Source organism: Schistocerca serialis, chromosome 4 (assembly GCF_023864345.2).
Source record: "Schistocerca serialis cubense isolate TAMUIC-IGC-003099 chromosome 4, iqSchSeri2.2, whole genome shotgun sequence".
NCBI classification, from domain to species: Eukaryota; Metazoa; Arthropoda; class Insecta; order Orthoptera; family Acrididae; genus Schistocerca; species Schistocerca serialis.
Window position 1 is genome coordinate 157,358,740 of NC_064641.1, and position 16,828 is coordinate 157,375,567.

At 44.5% G+C, this 16,828-nt stretch overlaps 1 protein-coding gene across 1 annotated transcript in view; it reads left to right on the top strand.

Annotated features, from left to right (window-relative positions):
* Nucleotides 1–16,828, top strand: part of LOC126473855 (homeodomain-only protein-like) — a 329,435-nt gene that overhangs the window by 130,497 nt on the left and 182,110 nt on the right. The window contains exon 2 of the mRNA XM_050101183.1: nucleotides 13,091–13,143. The gene's annotated coding sequence lies outside the window, so the exon portion shown is untranslated. The remainder of the gene's footprint in view (nucleotides 1–13,090; nucleotides 13,144–16,828) is intronic.

Consider the following 16,828-nt stretch of genomic DNA (forward strand, 5'->3'; position numbering starts at 1 on the left):
GAGTCCCCTAGAACTTAGAACTACTTAAACCTAACTAACCTAAGCACATCACAAACATTCATGCCCGAGGCAGGATTCGAACCTGCGACCGTAGCAGTTACGTGGTTCCGGACTGAAGCGCCTAGAACCGCATGGCCACCGCGGCCGGCGTAGCAGTATCATTTCTTTCTTAATTCTGGACCATTGCTCCGAGGTTAATACGAAGCTGGCTGTGAAATGTCTCTCATATTTGCAACTATTGTCACACAGAATAGTTATATTAATTAGTGTGACTCGAAAATGTTTAGTATTTATTATCATTCCTACCAGATTATTGAGTTTCCTGTACTTTTATTTGGTAGAGCTACACAATTATTTTATTCAGTTTTACATATACAGCTATTTGGAAATAATTTCAATTTGAGTAAACTACCTTAGAAAATTGCTTTAATGAATTCAGTGTTCGACAGATTAAGCAGTATAGAAAGCAGAAGTTCGAGGTAGGTGCGTTATGATTAAATTAACAGCACTCTGTGATACGAATTTCAATCAAGGATATACGAGAAACAATCTTTTCATGTTTAAGGTTCTAAAGTTCTTGAGGAACAGGAAAATAAAATGTTTTTTCGGTTTTTTTGATTTATTAAACATCATGCCAGGAGGTGCTCCATTTCGTCGAATGATTTGAGTTTTGTGTGAGGTCAGCAAATTTTGAAGTGGAGAGGAAAATTTACGAAAATAGCCAGGGAAACAAATTCTTAAATTCTGTAGGAGCTCCAGCTGCTTTATTTAAAACAGAAAACGTCTGCTTGTTGTTGCATATTGCCGATTTTGTACTGCAAGAAAGCGTAGCTCCTGAGGTAAAAGACAGAATTTAAAATTACAGTTTGTATTCAATCCTAGAAACGCGTATTTAAGGCAAATCATCAAAATAATTTTACATCTTTAAATAACATAGGGCAGTTTGTTCAGTTACTTTACGCAATGATATAAATTTCCATACTTTCATTACAAGGACACGTAGAAGAGGAAAGCACGAGAATCTCTATGCGGTCTCGGCTCTAAAACTCGTAAAGTCCGTACAGCTGCAGAGTGCTTAACAGGAGCGTTCCGATACAGACCCGGACATCAGTATGTGACGTCACAAGTGTGCGCGCAGGCCTGTAGTCTAGGTGGCGTTGCTACTGGCCGCTCTAGCGCTATATTTCTCGGGACGCAAAGGTGACTGGAGCCTGCAGATGACGTCACTCTCTGATGGTCGGCGACTTATTTCTGTCGCGTCGGCGTTTATTTACGGGATGAGTGGAACATGCTGCCAGTGACAGCGTCCGGATCTTTGGCCCTGATCATCAACTGCTTGGCCAAAAGTTCGTTCCCTCAGCATAGACGAACGCCGACTTTCTTCACATTTTATAAACACTATAAGTTACTTACACTGGTGACCTCATACAAAAAATAAATTTTCTGTATTACTAAATGCCAACGGTCGCCCGGTTCCAGTTAGACGTTGTCTGTAAACGGCTTCCAGGAGCAACCAAAATTTTTCTGTTTTCATATAATTATTCCCCGAATTTAGAAATTTAAAATCCTGTCCTAGTCTACTCGTTAAGGTGCAGGATGTTACGTTCAAGATATAGCACGTCAAGTATTAAAATTATAAACTGCGCACACTGAGGTGACAAAAGTCGTGAGATACCTCTCAATATCATGTCTGAACTCATTTTTCTCGTCGTAGTGCAGCAACTCGACGTCACATGGACTCAACAAGTCGTTGGAAACCCGTGCAGATATAGTGAGCCATGCTGCCTCTATAACCGTCTATAATTGACCTCTCGATTTTGTCATACAAATGTTCGATGGGATTCGTATTGAGCGATCTGGGTGACTAAATCATTCGCCGAAATGTCCAGAAGATTCTTCAAACAAATCACGAACAATTGTGACACAGTGGCGTGGTTCACTGCCATCCGTAGAAATTCCACTGTTGTTTGGAAACATGAAGTCCATGAATAGCTAAAAACTGTCAATGATCAGTTCAGCTGGACCTGAGGACTCAGCCCATTCCACGTAAACACAGACCACACCATTACGGAGCCACTGCCAGCTTGCACAGTGCCTTGTGAACAACTTGGGCCCATGGCTTCGTGGGGTCTGCGCCACACTCAGACACTACCATCAGCTCTTACCAACTGAAATCGGAACTCATCTAACCAGATCACAGTTTTACAGTCGTCTAGGATCCAACCGATGTGGTCACGAGATCAGGAGAGTTGCTGCAGGCGATGTTGTGCTTTTAGCAAATGTACTCGTTTCCCATTAACGTCAAATTTCGCCGCGCTGTCCAAACAGACACGTTTGGCGTACCTTTCACATTGTTTTCTGTTGTTTCACGCAGTATTGCTTGTCTGTTAGCACTGACCCCTCTACGCAAACACCGCTGCTCTCGGACGTTAAGTGAACGTCGTTGGCCACCTGTTGTCCGTTTTGAGAGGTAATGCCGGAAATTTGGTATTCTCGGCACGCTCTTGATACTGGGGTCTCGGTATGTTGAATTCCCTAACGATTTCCGAAAAGGAATGTCTCATGCATCTAGCTTCAACCACCACTCCGCGTTGAAAGTCTTACTTCGCGTGGTGCGGACATAATCCTGTCGGAAACATTTTCACATGACTCACTTGAGTACAATTGACAGCTCCGCCATGCACTGTCGTTTTAATATCTTGGGAACGCGATACTATCGCCATCTGTATATGTGCGTATCGCTATCCCATGACTTTTGTCAACTAACTGTATTTCAGAATCAGAGCACTTAGTAACTTCCAACAGACTAGACAATTTCAAACCCTTTCGAAACTTTTTCTTGCTGACACTGTCACAAAAAATTACAGGAAAAAATTCATCCTTTAACTACATTTTCTCCGTTTATAAGCAAAACCTCGGCATCCGGCATTACGTTTTTTTCCTTTATTACTAACTCTATCAGGTACACATTTTTGCAGACAGTATCCACATACAGGGTGTTCTAGGAGGAATGCCCAATATTCAATTATATGAAGGAAACGATAATTAGGAGCTAGAAAGTCTAGTAAACATGGACGCTAAACTGCATATGTTAAGAGATATGAGCACTTCATCTTCGATATTGGGAAACAAATCTCTCCTATTGAAAGTTCTTTGCTTCCATAGTGTGAGAGGTGGTAGTATGAACCAAAACAAGAGAAAAATGTCCAGTAAACATGGGTTCCAGAGTGCTCACCTTCAGAGCTATAAGCACATGTTCATCTTCGCTATTCTGAAACATATCTCTTCTACTGAAGAAGTGCTCATAGCTCTTAGGGTATGACACTGGACTCGCATTCGGGAGGACGACGGTTCAATCCCGCGTCCGGCCATCCTGATTTAGGTTTTCCGTGATTTCCCTAAATCGCTCCAGGCAAATACCGGGATGGTTCCTTTCAAAGGGCACGGCCGACTTCCTTCCCCGTCCTTCCCTAATCCGATGAGACCGATGACCTCGCTGTCTGGTCTCCTTCCCCAAACCAACCAAATCTTAGGGTATGAATTTTAGCTGCTTCGAATGATCCTTCCTGTTACAGCCCTGAATACTGACCATTCCTCCTGAGGTACCCTGTATACCACTGAATGTACCTGCAAAATTATATCATTGTGTGACAGAGTTCAGGAGATACCACGCCATAAATTTTAACATGCTTGGAAAAAAAAAAAAAAAAAGGAACTGTCCAGTTGCAAGAACTCGCACACTGAGAGTTCCATAGAAATATAATTATGTATACAGACAGTTCACCCATTCCTAGAATCAAGAATCTCGACGATTTTTGCCTGTTATCGTCATTGATACTGGCAAGATATCGGTCCCAGGGATTCCGAGACTATCGAAAAATTTTTTAACGTCAGTTTTGACGTCGGATAACAAACGACAAAATAAATATTATTTTCGTTTGATATACTTACAAATTAACAAATTCTTGATTTTTTTTCCATTACTTGTACATTGCTACCTTGCTTCTTGCCAAATTTCGTGATTTACATCAACGAGAAGTACTCTATAAGTTTAATCAGTGAGTATGGGACTATTAAAATATGTGATATAAATGGCCTATCTTTCGACTGCATTAACTTAGAACAGTGGTTCTCAACCTGGGGGTAATTACCACCTGAGAGGTAAAATGAAATTTTCTGAGGCATATAAACGAAACGATTCTATTCTGTTTTAGTCACGAAACTAAATTATTTTCAAAAGACTATGTGAGTTATCAATAGTTACCTTTTCTCAATTTGAAGCATTAGTTCGGTGGAGGTTGGAGGTTCCTCACATAGTCCACCCACTACACACATATGTTGTGCTTTGTCCCGTGCATCTGTGATGATAAAAGTGAGTAATGTGCATAATAAATGCTAAATATCAGAAGAAAACGCCTTCTTCAAGTTGTAGATAGTACCTGCAGTAGTCCAGAAATTGCTTCATTACTCGCTTCGAAACAGATAAATGAATTAACCGACAGCATGACACAGCACAGAAACAAAGCATTAACAACCAGTTTCAGTCCAGAAGTAAGGAGTGCAACAATCAGGTGATTTACGAACAGTAAATCACTCGATTGATTTTAAATGGGGTTGCAGTATGAGGTCATGCAAGGGCCGCTACGGAGAGGCGTGACGCACGGGAAATACGTTTTGTAACAAGTGTCTATCCTCACTGTGGATAGTTAGCTTTCTTATCTGAGAAAGAGTTTTGTGCAGCACTTGAGATGCACCACGAATTCCTTCGTCGTTCATTCTAACACGACCCCCCCCCCCCCCCCCCCCCCCCCACTCCCGCGCCGAGCGAGGTAGAGCACTGGTTAGCACACAGGACTCGCATTCGAGAGGACTACGGTTCAAACCCGCATCCGGCCATCGTGATGTAGGTTTTCCGTGATTTCCCTAAATCGCTTCGGGCCAGTGTCGGGATGGTTCCTTTGAAAAGGCACGGCCGGCTTCCTTCCTCATCCTGCTCTAACCCGATGGGACCTATGACCTGGCTGTTTGCTTCCCTCCCCTAAATCAACGGAACAACCAACCAACCCACCCACCCTCCTACGCACCCGCCACTTCCCCGCACTCCCCCTCCCCTACACACACACACACACACACACACACACAATCTAAATACCATTCATCTTTCATCATTTTAAAATTAAGTCTTTCATTCTACGGTTTAGTTAGATGCTAAAGTTGCTGATAATATGGGAGGAGGGGGGGGGGGTTGAGGGCGGGGGTACTAGCTTACCTCTGATTGCACTCACAAGGGAACCTCCCCATCGCACCCCCCTCAGATTTAGTTGTAAGTTGGCACAGTGGATAGGCCTTGAAAAACTGAACACAGATCAATCGAGAAAACAGGAAGAAGTTGTGTGGAACTATGAAAAAAATAAGAAAATATATAAACTGAGTAGTCCATGCGCAAGATGAGCAACATCAAGGGAAGTGTGGGCTCAGGAGCGCCGTGGTCCCGTGGTTAGCGTGAGCAGCTGCGGAATGAGAGGTCCTTGGTTCAAGTCTTCCCTCGTATGAAAAGTTTACTTTTTTTATTTTCGCCAAGTTATGATCTGTCCGTTCGTTCATTGACGTCTCTGTTCACTGTAATAAGTTTAGTGTCTCTGTTTTGCGACCGCACCGCAAAACCGTGCGATTAGTAGACCAAAGGACGTGCCTTTCCAATGGGAACCGAGAACATTTGATCGCAAGGTCATAGGTCAACCGATTCCTTCACAGAAAAACACGTCTGATATATTCTATACGACACTGTGACGGCATGTGCGTCACATGACAGGAATATGTTGTCGACCCACCTAACTTGTACACTTGGCGAATGGGTAAAAAGATTGTTCTACCTTGCCCGATTTAGGTTTTCTTGTGGATGTGATAATCACTCCCAAAAAAGCGATGAAAACATAAGATTTTGTCAGATAATAATCGTCTGAAAATCAAAAATTAAACTTTTCACTCGAGGGAAGACTTGAACCAAGGATCTCTAGTTTCACAGTTGCTCATGCAAACCACGAGACCACGGCGCTCCTGAGCTCACGTTCTCATTGATGTTGCCTATCTTAGGCATGGACTACTCAGTTTGTATATTTTCTTATTTTTTTCATAGTTCCACACAACTTCTTCCTGTTTCCTCGATTGATCTGTGTTCAGCTTTTCAAGGCCTATCCACTGTGCCAACTCACAACTAAATCTGAGGGGGGGGGGGGGGGGTGCGATGGGGAGGTTCCCTTGTCAGAGGTAACGCTGTATGAAAGGTTGGGAACCAGTGACTTAGAAGCTAACCTTTATTATATCGCCAAGGGACCGTAGACTATCCGACGTTTTAAATTTAGTATGACTATCCGTTCCTGAGGATAAGGGGTCTTAACAGATGGATAGACAGACAGTCTGTTAACAAATGAAAAATTTTTTTTCGCGTGATTTAATTACAAATTAACAATTTTTGGATTTGTTTCCTTTAATCGTACAGTGAACCCTTACTCATAGCCTGATTCCATGACTACAGACTAATGGGAAGTACCCCATAGGTATCGATGAGTGAGTTTTCTAGCATCAAAATATATGACATAAATATCCGCATCTGTTGGTCGCATTGACTTAGAAGCTAACATTTATTACACCGCCAAGGAACTACAGACCTTAGTACATGGCATAAATTTCAGCTTGGCACGTCTACCCGTTCCTGAGAAAAAGCGTCTTTAACAGTCGGACAGGCGGAGGACAGATGGACAGCAAAATGACCATATGAGGGTTCCGTTTGTGCCGATTGAGGTCCGGAAGCCTAAAAACTATCTTTTATTGAAACGGAGGGCAAATTATTCAGGCTGTAGTAATTCAGTGTTTGATAATGAGAGCACTACCAACAAACTTTAAACATAATTTGAAGTTGTTACGATGCATGGGACTTTGGCTCCTTAAATAATCGGTGGCAGGGTGAGTGGTAATCCCTAAAACTTGTGGACACACTATAACGTTTCATGAACCGTATTACTACTAGAGATGGTACCCCTGGACCTACGATCCGTGGCACAGTGGGTGCAGTGGTTGCTTTCTGATCTATCTGGTCGGGAGAAGAACCCGTATTATTCCATTTCAAGGTTACACCCTTTGCGAGTATTGAAGTTTGTTTTTGATTCTTCCAGTACCAGTTATGTTTTGGAGTGAAAGACATCAATCTAAGGTTATTATAATAAACGTCATAGCAGAAGTAACAATACGAAAAAATATTGCCTTTCGTTTTCGAAGGTAAAGAAAGGTGGGACGTACAGGGTTATTCATAAGTACTTCTGGGGCTCCAAATGATGACTACACAAAAACTGCAAGACATACAGAAAACAGACACACATCAACGGGCAGTGTGGGTTTTTAACTCATATGAGAGGTCCTCAATATTGGCACCGCCTGTGACACAGGAAACGTCAATACGTGCGTGCAACTCATTGACTCGAATTTTCCGGGATGGGGCGACAGGAGACCGCTTTGCAAATCTCTTAATTGGGTTGCCTATCTGCAGGCGCCGACTAATTCGATGCGGCGATACAGAGAGGTGTGGAGCAGGGGATTAAGAATGGAACTTGCAGACAGCACAACCCGCAGGCGCAGGCTGTCATTATAGCCATTCTGCAAACGAGCCTGCTTCCTTTACCAGAGCGACATTGATACAGAGCGAGAACACGCAGCAAATTCCCACTTGCTCTTTGTGGGTAACGTACGTACCAGTGGTAGTGAAAACGTTAAGAGTGTGAAAACGCATGTTGCGTTAACCCGGGCGTCATAATCCACATCTAAAACCCTATCACGAAGAGGAACGCTACGAGGATCAGCCTTTAAGTTTTCACAAACCACCGCTAGACGCCACTATTGCAATGTGAGATTACCGTTGTTTTAAAATTACTCATCTGTTATCGCTAAAAAATGGCAGTGCGTGAAGTTAAGAACGCCCATATCAGTCAACAAAATCACTCGATGCAGCTGACAAAAATCCTCAAGAAAATCGACTGTTAAGTTTTCCTACCGTTTCCATATGTTAAAGCAAAGTCAGTTGTTCTCGACAGGTCGTGTGGCTTTGCGGGACACGTTCGATACCCACCTCTGCCAAAATTTAAAATACGCGTGCATATGTCATTAACATTTCCAATGTTCATTCTAATTTAATGTGTATTTATTTTAATCTAAATAATCTTTTATAAAAGTTAAACTAAGAACGTTTATTTGCAATGAAAATTGGATTTTTGTGTGTAATATGTAATTAAAAATAAGAAGAGGTGCATTTCCTACAAAAATAGCTATTTGATATCTATTAGTTAGCATATATTTGATTAATTTTATATTTAAATGGCGTAGTATTCGAACTGAACGAAAAAATAAAAACCGAACCAGCGATTACCAGTCCCGAGCGCTATTGATTTTTTTTAAACATATTTATGCATGTGAAACTTCACGGAAGTGCTAGTAGGGCAAGTTTACAAATTCGCATCAGCCAGGAATCGTGCCTAAAACCCGTACGTAGCTGGAGAGAATTCTATCACACAGCCAAAAGGCCAGTCGCGAAAAGTCGACATTCCTACAGCATGTTAAAGACGATCCCAAAACTTGAAAGTCAGTTTTTTCGAGAATTTTTGAGAGTTGCGTCTATCTTGGGGGATTAATGTTTGAATTCTGAACGTCACGAACCATAAATATAAAAAATTACAAAAATCTGCATGTGAGTAGTTTGTTTACAATGAACACTTGAAGAAACAGTGCCGTAAAAAACTGAAATGTGATGTGAAGCATTTCGTTCGATGACTTGATTACGATTTTGCGAAAGGCTTTTCCCCACTTCTGAAGTCAGAGTCTACATATTCCAAAATTTTTCCTAATTATCTTTAAAGATGCTCAAAACTTTCAGTGCGTATTTCTCGAGACGACATTTTAAACTGGTAAGCACGATTTAAAAAATGCTACTCTGTATAATTGGATGCCGTTTTTCATTCAATAAAAAAAATCGTATTTTTGCGTTTTTTGAGACAGTGCATTTTTCATAATGTTTGTTATTTATTTAAGTTTAAAGGCAAATAAATAAGTCGATTTTCATTACCTACATTGTCAAGGGGCCGCCATTTCGAAATGTACTTAAAGATATTCCACTTCCGAGGTTCACGCCATAGAAGATTTAATTCTGATCATGTACATATGTTTATTTTTGACTACAGACCTATACTTCCCCCTCACTTGTGGAAACCGTTTAGTTCTGCAATCCGCGTAGAGATATTTTGGCCGCCCTTTTGTGATGCATAGCCACATCAATTTACCAGCCAAAAATTACAGGGTGACAATTATTGAGCTATATGAAATGCAATCAACGTCTGAACGGTTTGCGTTAGGACGTTCAAACAGCACGGTTGACTGCGGGGCATGATGGGAATTAGTATGCGTGTGCATGCGACGAAGCCCACTTTCATTTGTATGGCTCCGTCAGTAAGCAAAACTGGCACATTTGGTGGACTGAGAATACAGATTTCACGATCGATGAGTCTCTTCACCCTCAACGGGTGACTATGTGGTGTGCAGTGTCCAGTCACGGAATAATCGGTGCGATATTCCTCGATAGCTCAGTGACTACCGAACGGCATGTGAAGGTTTTCGAAGATGATTTCATCCCCATAACCCAAAGTGACCCCGATTTCGAAAAATGTGGTTCATACAAGACGGAGCTCGACCCTGTCGACGCAGGAGAGTATTTGATGTCCTGGAGGAGCGCTTTGGGGACAGCATTCTGGCGCTGGGGTATCCACAGGCCACTGGCATGGGCCTCGATGGGCCGCCAAATTCTGCTTATCTGATCACATGCGACTCCTTTTTGTGTGGCTATATTTAAAGACAAGGTGTGCAGCAATAACCTCAAAACCATTGCTGAGCTGAAAAAAGCCATTCAGGAGGTCATCAACAGCATCGATGTTACGACACTTCAGTGGGCCATGCAGAATTTCGCTATTCGTCTGCGCCACTTCATCGCCAATGATGGCAGGCATATCGAACATATCATAAGCTAAGTCCTAATATCTGTAGTGAACAGAATGAGATTTTTCACTCTGCAGCGAAATGTGCGCTGATATGAAACTTCCTGGCAGATTAAAACTGTGTGCCAGACCGTAACTCGAATTCGGGACCTTTGTGTATCGCGGGCAAATGCTCTACCATTGAGCTACCCAAGCACGACTCACCGCTCGTCCTCATGGCTTCAATTCTACCCGTACCTCGTCTCCTCGCAGAACTGAAGCTGTGAAAACGAGTCGTGAGTCGTGCTTGTGTAGCTCCGTGGGAGAGCATTTGCCCGCAATAGGCAAAGGTCCCGAGTTCCAGTCTCGGTCTGGCACACGGTTTTAATCTGCCCGTGAAGTTTCATCTGTAGTCACGGTTACATGTTAAAGTGTGTGCACGCCGAAGTTTATAACTAATTTACGTTTTCTTTCCCATATAGTTCAATAATTGTCATCCTGTATGTACATACTTTTTAAGACATTTACTCGTATGAAAAAATAGTTTCTTCCAGAAGAAAAATTGAACGTGAGCATAAAATTATGTTCCGGGACTGGAAAATTCCCTTAAGACGTCTGTTTCACGGGGAGGTTGCCCAAGCTGTGCATCGTGGACGGGTAGACCCACAGAGTGCGCTGGAGTGATCTCGCTCCCCCCACCCACTCCACCCCCGCCTCTCCCTTCTCTGCCGCCACGCTCCAGTTGGCAGCCGGCCTCTGGCGGCTCCGTGGATTCCCGGAAGGCCGTTTGCAGACGACGCCACAGAGTCCACGTCTTTCCCTCACTCTGCCGGAACGACAACCGCGTCGCTGCATAAGTTCGCACTTTTAACAGCACGCCCCGCCGTTCCCACAGCGCAGATGTGCTGCGCAGTTCCGTGGTGCTTACGTGTAGCCTTTCATGTACTTCTGGGACGCTGACAATAGGCGACTGTTTGACTATTGAGGTGCATTAAATTACACGTTACGGCGGTTGGCGATATGTAAGACGACGTTGCGAGAGGGAGCATCTCCGCGCTAGTCCACTTCTTGGAACTCTGGCTTGAGGAAATTGTATTCTTCTGTTGAACTGTTTCTTGGTTTGAAAGACTGACGCTACTATTACCTAAGTGCTCGTTCTGATGGCGGGTGTGATTATCTGCTGAAACTGCTGGCGTTTGACAGTCCGTTACGTCTCCTATTTGCAGGCATCGGGTTTCGTTCCAGTATGGTACATGATCGTGGCTGGATTAATTACTGACAAAGGAACCGCGTCTGTTCGTCATCACCGATTGCTCTTTCAATACACACTGAAGAGCCAAAGAAATTGGTACACCTGCCTAGGATCGTGTAGGGCCCTCGCCAGCACGCACAAGTGCCGCAACACGACGAGGCATGGTCTCGACTAGCGTCTGAAGCAGTGCTGGAGTGAACTGACACCATGAATCTTGCAGGGCTGTCCATAAATCCGTAAGAGTACGCGGGAGTGGAATCTTTTCTGTACAGCACGTTGCAAGGCTTCCCAGAAACGCTCAGGAATGTTCATGTCTGGGAGTTTGGTGGCCGCGGAAATGTTTAAACGCAGAAGAGCGTTCCTGGAGCCACTCTGTAGCAATTCTGGACGTGTGGGGTGTCGCATTGTCCTGCTGGAATTGCCAAAGTCCGTCGGAATGCGCACAATGGACATGAATGGGTGCAGATGATCAGACAGGATGCTTGCGTACGTGTCACCTGCCAGAGTCGTATCTAGACGTATCAGGGGTCTCATATCACTCCCACTGCGCAGGCTCCACACCATTACAAAGCCTCCAACAGCTTGAACAGTACCCTGCGGACATGCAGGTTCCATGGATTAACGAGGTTGCCTCAAATGGTTCAAATGGCTCTGAGCACTATGGGACTTCACTTCTAAGGTCATCAGTCCCCTAGACTTAGAACTACTTAAACCTAACTAACCTAAGGACATCACACACGTCCATGCCGGAGGCAGGATTCGAACCTGCGACCGTAGCGGTCGCGCGGTTCCAGACTGTAGCGCCTAGAACCGCTCGGCCACCTGGGCCGGTTGAGGTTGTCTCCACACCCGTACACGTCCATCTGCTCGATGCAATTTGAAACGAGACTCGTCCGATCAGGCGTCATGTTTCCAGTCATCAACAGACAAATGTCAAGTGCTGACGGACCCAGGCCAGCCTGAAGTTTTTTGTCGTGCACTCATCAAGGGTACACGAGTGGGCTTTCGGCTCCGAAAGCCAGTATCGATGATGTGTCGTTGAATGGTTCGCACACTGACACTTATTGATGACCCAGCACTGAAATCTGCAGACATTTGCGGAAGGGTTGCACTTCTGTCACGCTGAACGATTCTTTTTAGTCGTTGTTGGTCGCGTTCTTGCAGGATCTTTTTCCGGCCACAGCGATGTCGGAGATTTGATGTTTTACCCGATTCCTCATATTCACGGTACACTCGTAAAATTGTCGAACGGGAAAATCCCACTTCGTCGCTACCTCGGAGATTCTCTGTCCCATCGCTCCAGCGCCGGCTATAACACTGTGTTCAAACTTACTTAAATCCTGATAACCTGCAGCAGTTCAAATGGTTCAAATGGCGCCGAGCACTATGGGACCCAACTGCCGAGGTCATCAGTTCCTAGAACTTAGAACTACTTAAACCTAACTAACCTAAGGACATCACACACATCCATGCCCGAGGCAGGATTCGAACCTGCGACCGTAGCAGTCGCGCGGTTCCAGACTGTAGCGCCTAGAACCGCTCGGCCACCACGGCCGGCAGCCTGCAGCAGTAACCGCCTAACAATTGCACCAGGTACTTGTTGTCTTATATAGGCGTTACCAACTGCAGCGCCGTATTCTGCCTGTTTACATATCTCTGTATTTGACTACGCATGTCTATACCAGTTTCTTTGGCGCTTCAGTGTAACTGCACATGTAATATTTACCCATAAAGTTTTAATTAATCTAAACTAATTACTTTGCCAAAACTTAAATTTCACAAATATCTTCATTTATGTATTTTAATTAACTGATTTCCTTGTTTACAGGAGGGTCTCGACATTTGAGGTGCTACACTTCCGTGCGAGTAACTTTCCGAGAGGTAAGAACATGCTGCAAGACAATTTGTTTTCAATAGTTTCATTATTTTCAGAATTTGTAGCGTTCAGCCCTGTACGTCAGCGGTTAGCATGTCTTTGCCATTGGTGGAGCGGAGTTCAATTCCCAGTTCTGCCACTGATCAGTGAGCGAAATCAAGCTGATTGGATTAAATCTCTTTCACGCCGTTAGAGGGGCTACTTGGAACAGGAGTAGTGGCTCCAAAAGCCGGAAACAGGGAGGAAGTTGAAAGGGTGGCAATTGCTGTGAGAAGAATGAGCTCATCGCATGCACCTCCATACGGCACTGCATCCAAATGACATTGTTAGGCCGAATGGATAGTACGGTAGACGGACAGGTGGTTCGGTGGTCTGCAGTACTATTTTTTACGTTTTTTAGGATATAGCTTTCCTCATAGTGGTAGGACGTGAGTTCGGAAGCAGGTAATGGATTAATGAAATACGCAGTTCTGCTAGAACCCAAGACAATTCGGCACTGCAGCGCCGCTAAGCGGCTAGCATGTAGAAGCACACTGCGAAATGATTGTGCATTGTGTGTAATTATGGAGTGGCGAAGCACATTCAAAATGCAAATGAGCTCTTATTTCGGGGCTTATTGTGGCGCTAAAAACATGGAAAGGCGTTCTATAATGTGCATTGAAATAATAATTTATTCCCTTTTTTAGGCAGTGTGGTATCGATAAGAGAGACAGATGGAAACACTTTCCTTTTCTCCAAAGCGAGTTAGAATAGTCTTTCCTGACAGATTTGCATAAGAGGTCAAAACCTGGAAAGATGTAAGGCAATTTAGTCGCCACTGATGTTTATTTGTTCAATGAAAAGGGAATGAGGGGTGTAAAGGACTGTTGTTGTTTGCCAAGGGCAGTTCTTGTTCACTTTCTGCCAACACTGCTACGACACCAATTAATCGTATTGTATCCATGATTATTGGGTGTCGTATCAGCGGTGGCAGAAAGTGAACAGGAATTGCCTTTCGTGCGAAATGTAACGGAACGTGTTCTAGCTGTAGTTTAGAATATGTGCATAAATAAGAAGAAAGCGTCACTGGCAGACATGCCGAAGGACTAAATGTCACAGCTGGGAAAGTGAATTTTAAAGAGGTATACACATTTTCATATCTGGGAAGCAGAATAGATAAACTTGGGAGAGACGCGCAAGGCACAGAAACAAGTACGAGACCGAAAGGGGGTTTAGAAGAATGATGTAGCAGCTAATTTTCAGGAATGTAAAAATCGTGCCTATTTTTTAATGTATTACAATGAATCTGTAACCCGCGAAGAAACTCGTGCAACGAACTACAATCGGGGCAAAGCGTCGGAGAGTACGTGCCAAGCATGCGGATCCAAAGGAACGTAAACGCATCAGGTCACAATTGATTTCTCGTCTTACACGATTTTTCTTGATAAGAGGGTGGTTTGAAAAGTTCTCAGAACGGAATAGAAAAAAGTACTTACATCACTGAAACTTTATTTTTCAATGTAGTCACCTTGTAGATTAATGCACTTGGTGCAACGATGTTCCAGTGCCTTGATCCCTATCTCGAAAATGAGTTTCTTCCAGGCCTGCAAAATAGTTGTCAACTCCGGCTATCAGTTCTTCGTTTGAAGTGAATCTTCGTCCACCAAGAAAAATATTCAGTTTCGGGAGGAGATGTAAGTCTGACGGAGCCATATGAGGTGAATAAGGCGGGTGTGGCAACAATTCATACCTTAGTTCGTGTAATTTTGCCATGGCGATGGCACATGTGTGCGAACGCTCATTGTCTTGATGGAAGATGACTTTCTTACTTGCTAAATCTGTTCTTTTTTTGCATATCTTTTGTTGCAATTTATCCAGGAGTTCAGCATAATTCTAATAATTGCTTGCCCAGTGGGGAGATAATCTACAAACAGACTCCCCTTCGCATCCCAGAACACTGATGCCATGACATTTCCCGCCGAAAGAATTTTCTTTGCCTTCTTTGGTGCCGAAGAATCAGCGTGTTCCACTGTTTTGACTGTTGTCTTGTCTATGGGGTGTAGTAGTGCACCTAAGTTTCATATGTGGTCACAAACCGGCGCAAAAAATGTTGTTCGTTTCTCCTAAAACAGGCCAGACATTGTTCCGATATGTCCATTCTCACGAATTTTTGAGTCAGCGTCAAGAGCTGCGGCACCGATCTTGCAGATAATTTTTTCATTTCTAATTCTTCAGTTAAAATGTGGTATACCCTTTCAGATGACACCTGGCAAGCGTGAGCAATTTCACGCACTTTGAATCAGCGATCCACGATGACCATTTTGTGGACTTTCGCAGTGATTTCTGGAGTAGTGACAGATCTTGGCCGACCACTGCGCGGATCATCATCTAAGCTCTCCTGACCAAGTTTAAATTCATTTGTCACTTGGCAACAGTTGAATATGAAGGAGCAGAGTCCCCCCCAGTGTATTCTGGAAACCGGCATGAATGTCCTTTGCTTTCATACCTTTCTTTACGAAGTACTTAATCACTGCTCGAACCTCGATTTGTTCCATCTTCGCAAGTCACTACGCGGGAACAACAATAGAGGCACGTCACCGCCACAGGTCTCTTCCCAAAGCACTGACGTCGCTCGTTTTTACAGGCAACAGTCCAATGAATATCACGTGAACAACTCGTGCGGTGGCGCTGACCTCTCGTAGTGATTCCGAGAACTTTTGCTCTGCTGCTATGAACCGCATATACACTCCTGGAAACTGAAATAAGAACACCGTGAATTCATTGTCCCGGGAAGGGGAAACTTTATTGACACATTCCTGGGGTCAGATACATCACATGATCACACTGACAGAACCACAGGCACATAGACACAGGCAACAGAGCATGCACAATGTCGGCACTAGTACAGTGTATATACACCTTTCGCAGCAATGCAGGCTGCTATTCTCCCATGGAGACGATCGTAGAGATGCTGGATGTAGTCCTGTGGAACGGCTTGCCATGCCATTTCCACCTGGCGCGTCAGTTGGACCAGCGTTCGTGCTGGACGTGCAGACCGCGTGAGACGACGCTTCATCCAGTCCCAAACATGCTCAATGGGGGACAGATCCGGAGATCTTGCTGGCCAGGGTAGTTGACTTACACCTTCTAGAGCACGTTGGGTGGCACGGGACACATGCGGACGTGCATTGTCCTGTTGGAACAACAAGTTCCCTTGCCGGTCTAGGAATGGTAGATCGATGGGTTCGATGACGGTTTGGATGTACCGTGCACTATTCAGTGTCCCCTCGACGATCACCAGTGGTGTACGGCCAGTGTAGGAGATCGCTCCCCACACCATGATGCCGGGTGTTGGCCCTGTGTGCCTCGGTCGTATGCAGTCCTGATTGTGGCGCTCACCTGCACGGCGCCAAACACGCATACGACCATCATTGGCACCAAGGCAGAAGCGACTCTCATCGCTGAAGACGATACGTCTCCATTCGTCCCTCCATTCACGCCTGTCGCGACACCACTGGAGGCGGGCTGCACGATGTTGGGGCGTGAGCGGAAGACGGCCTAACGGTGTGCGGGACCGTAGCCCAGCTTCATGGAGACGGTTGCGAATGGTCCTCGCCGATACCCCAGGAGCAACAGTGTCCCTAATTTGCTGGGAAGTGGCGGTGCGGTCCCCTACGGCACTGCGTAGGATCCTACGGTCTTGGCGTGCAT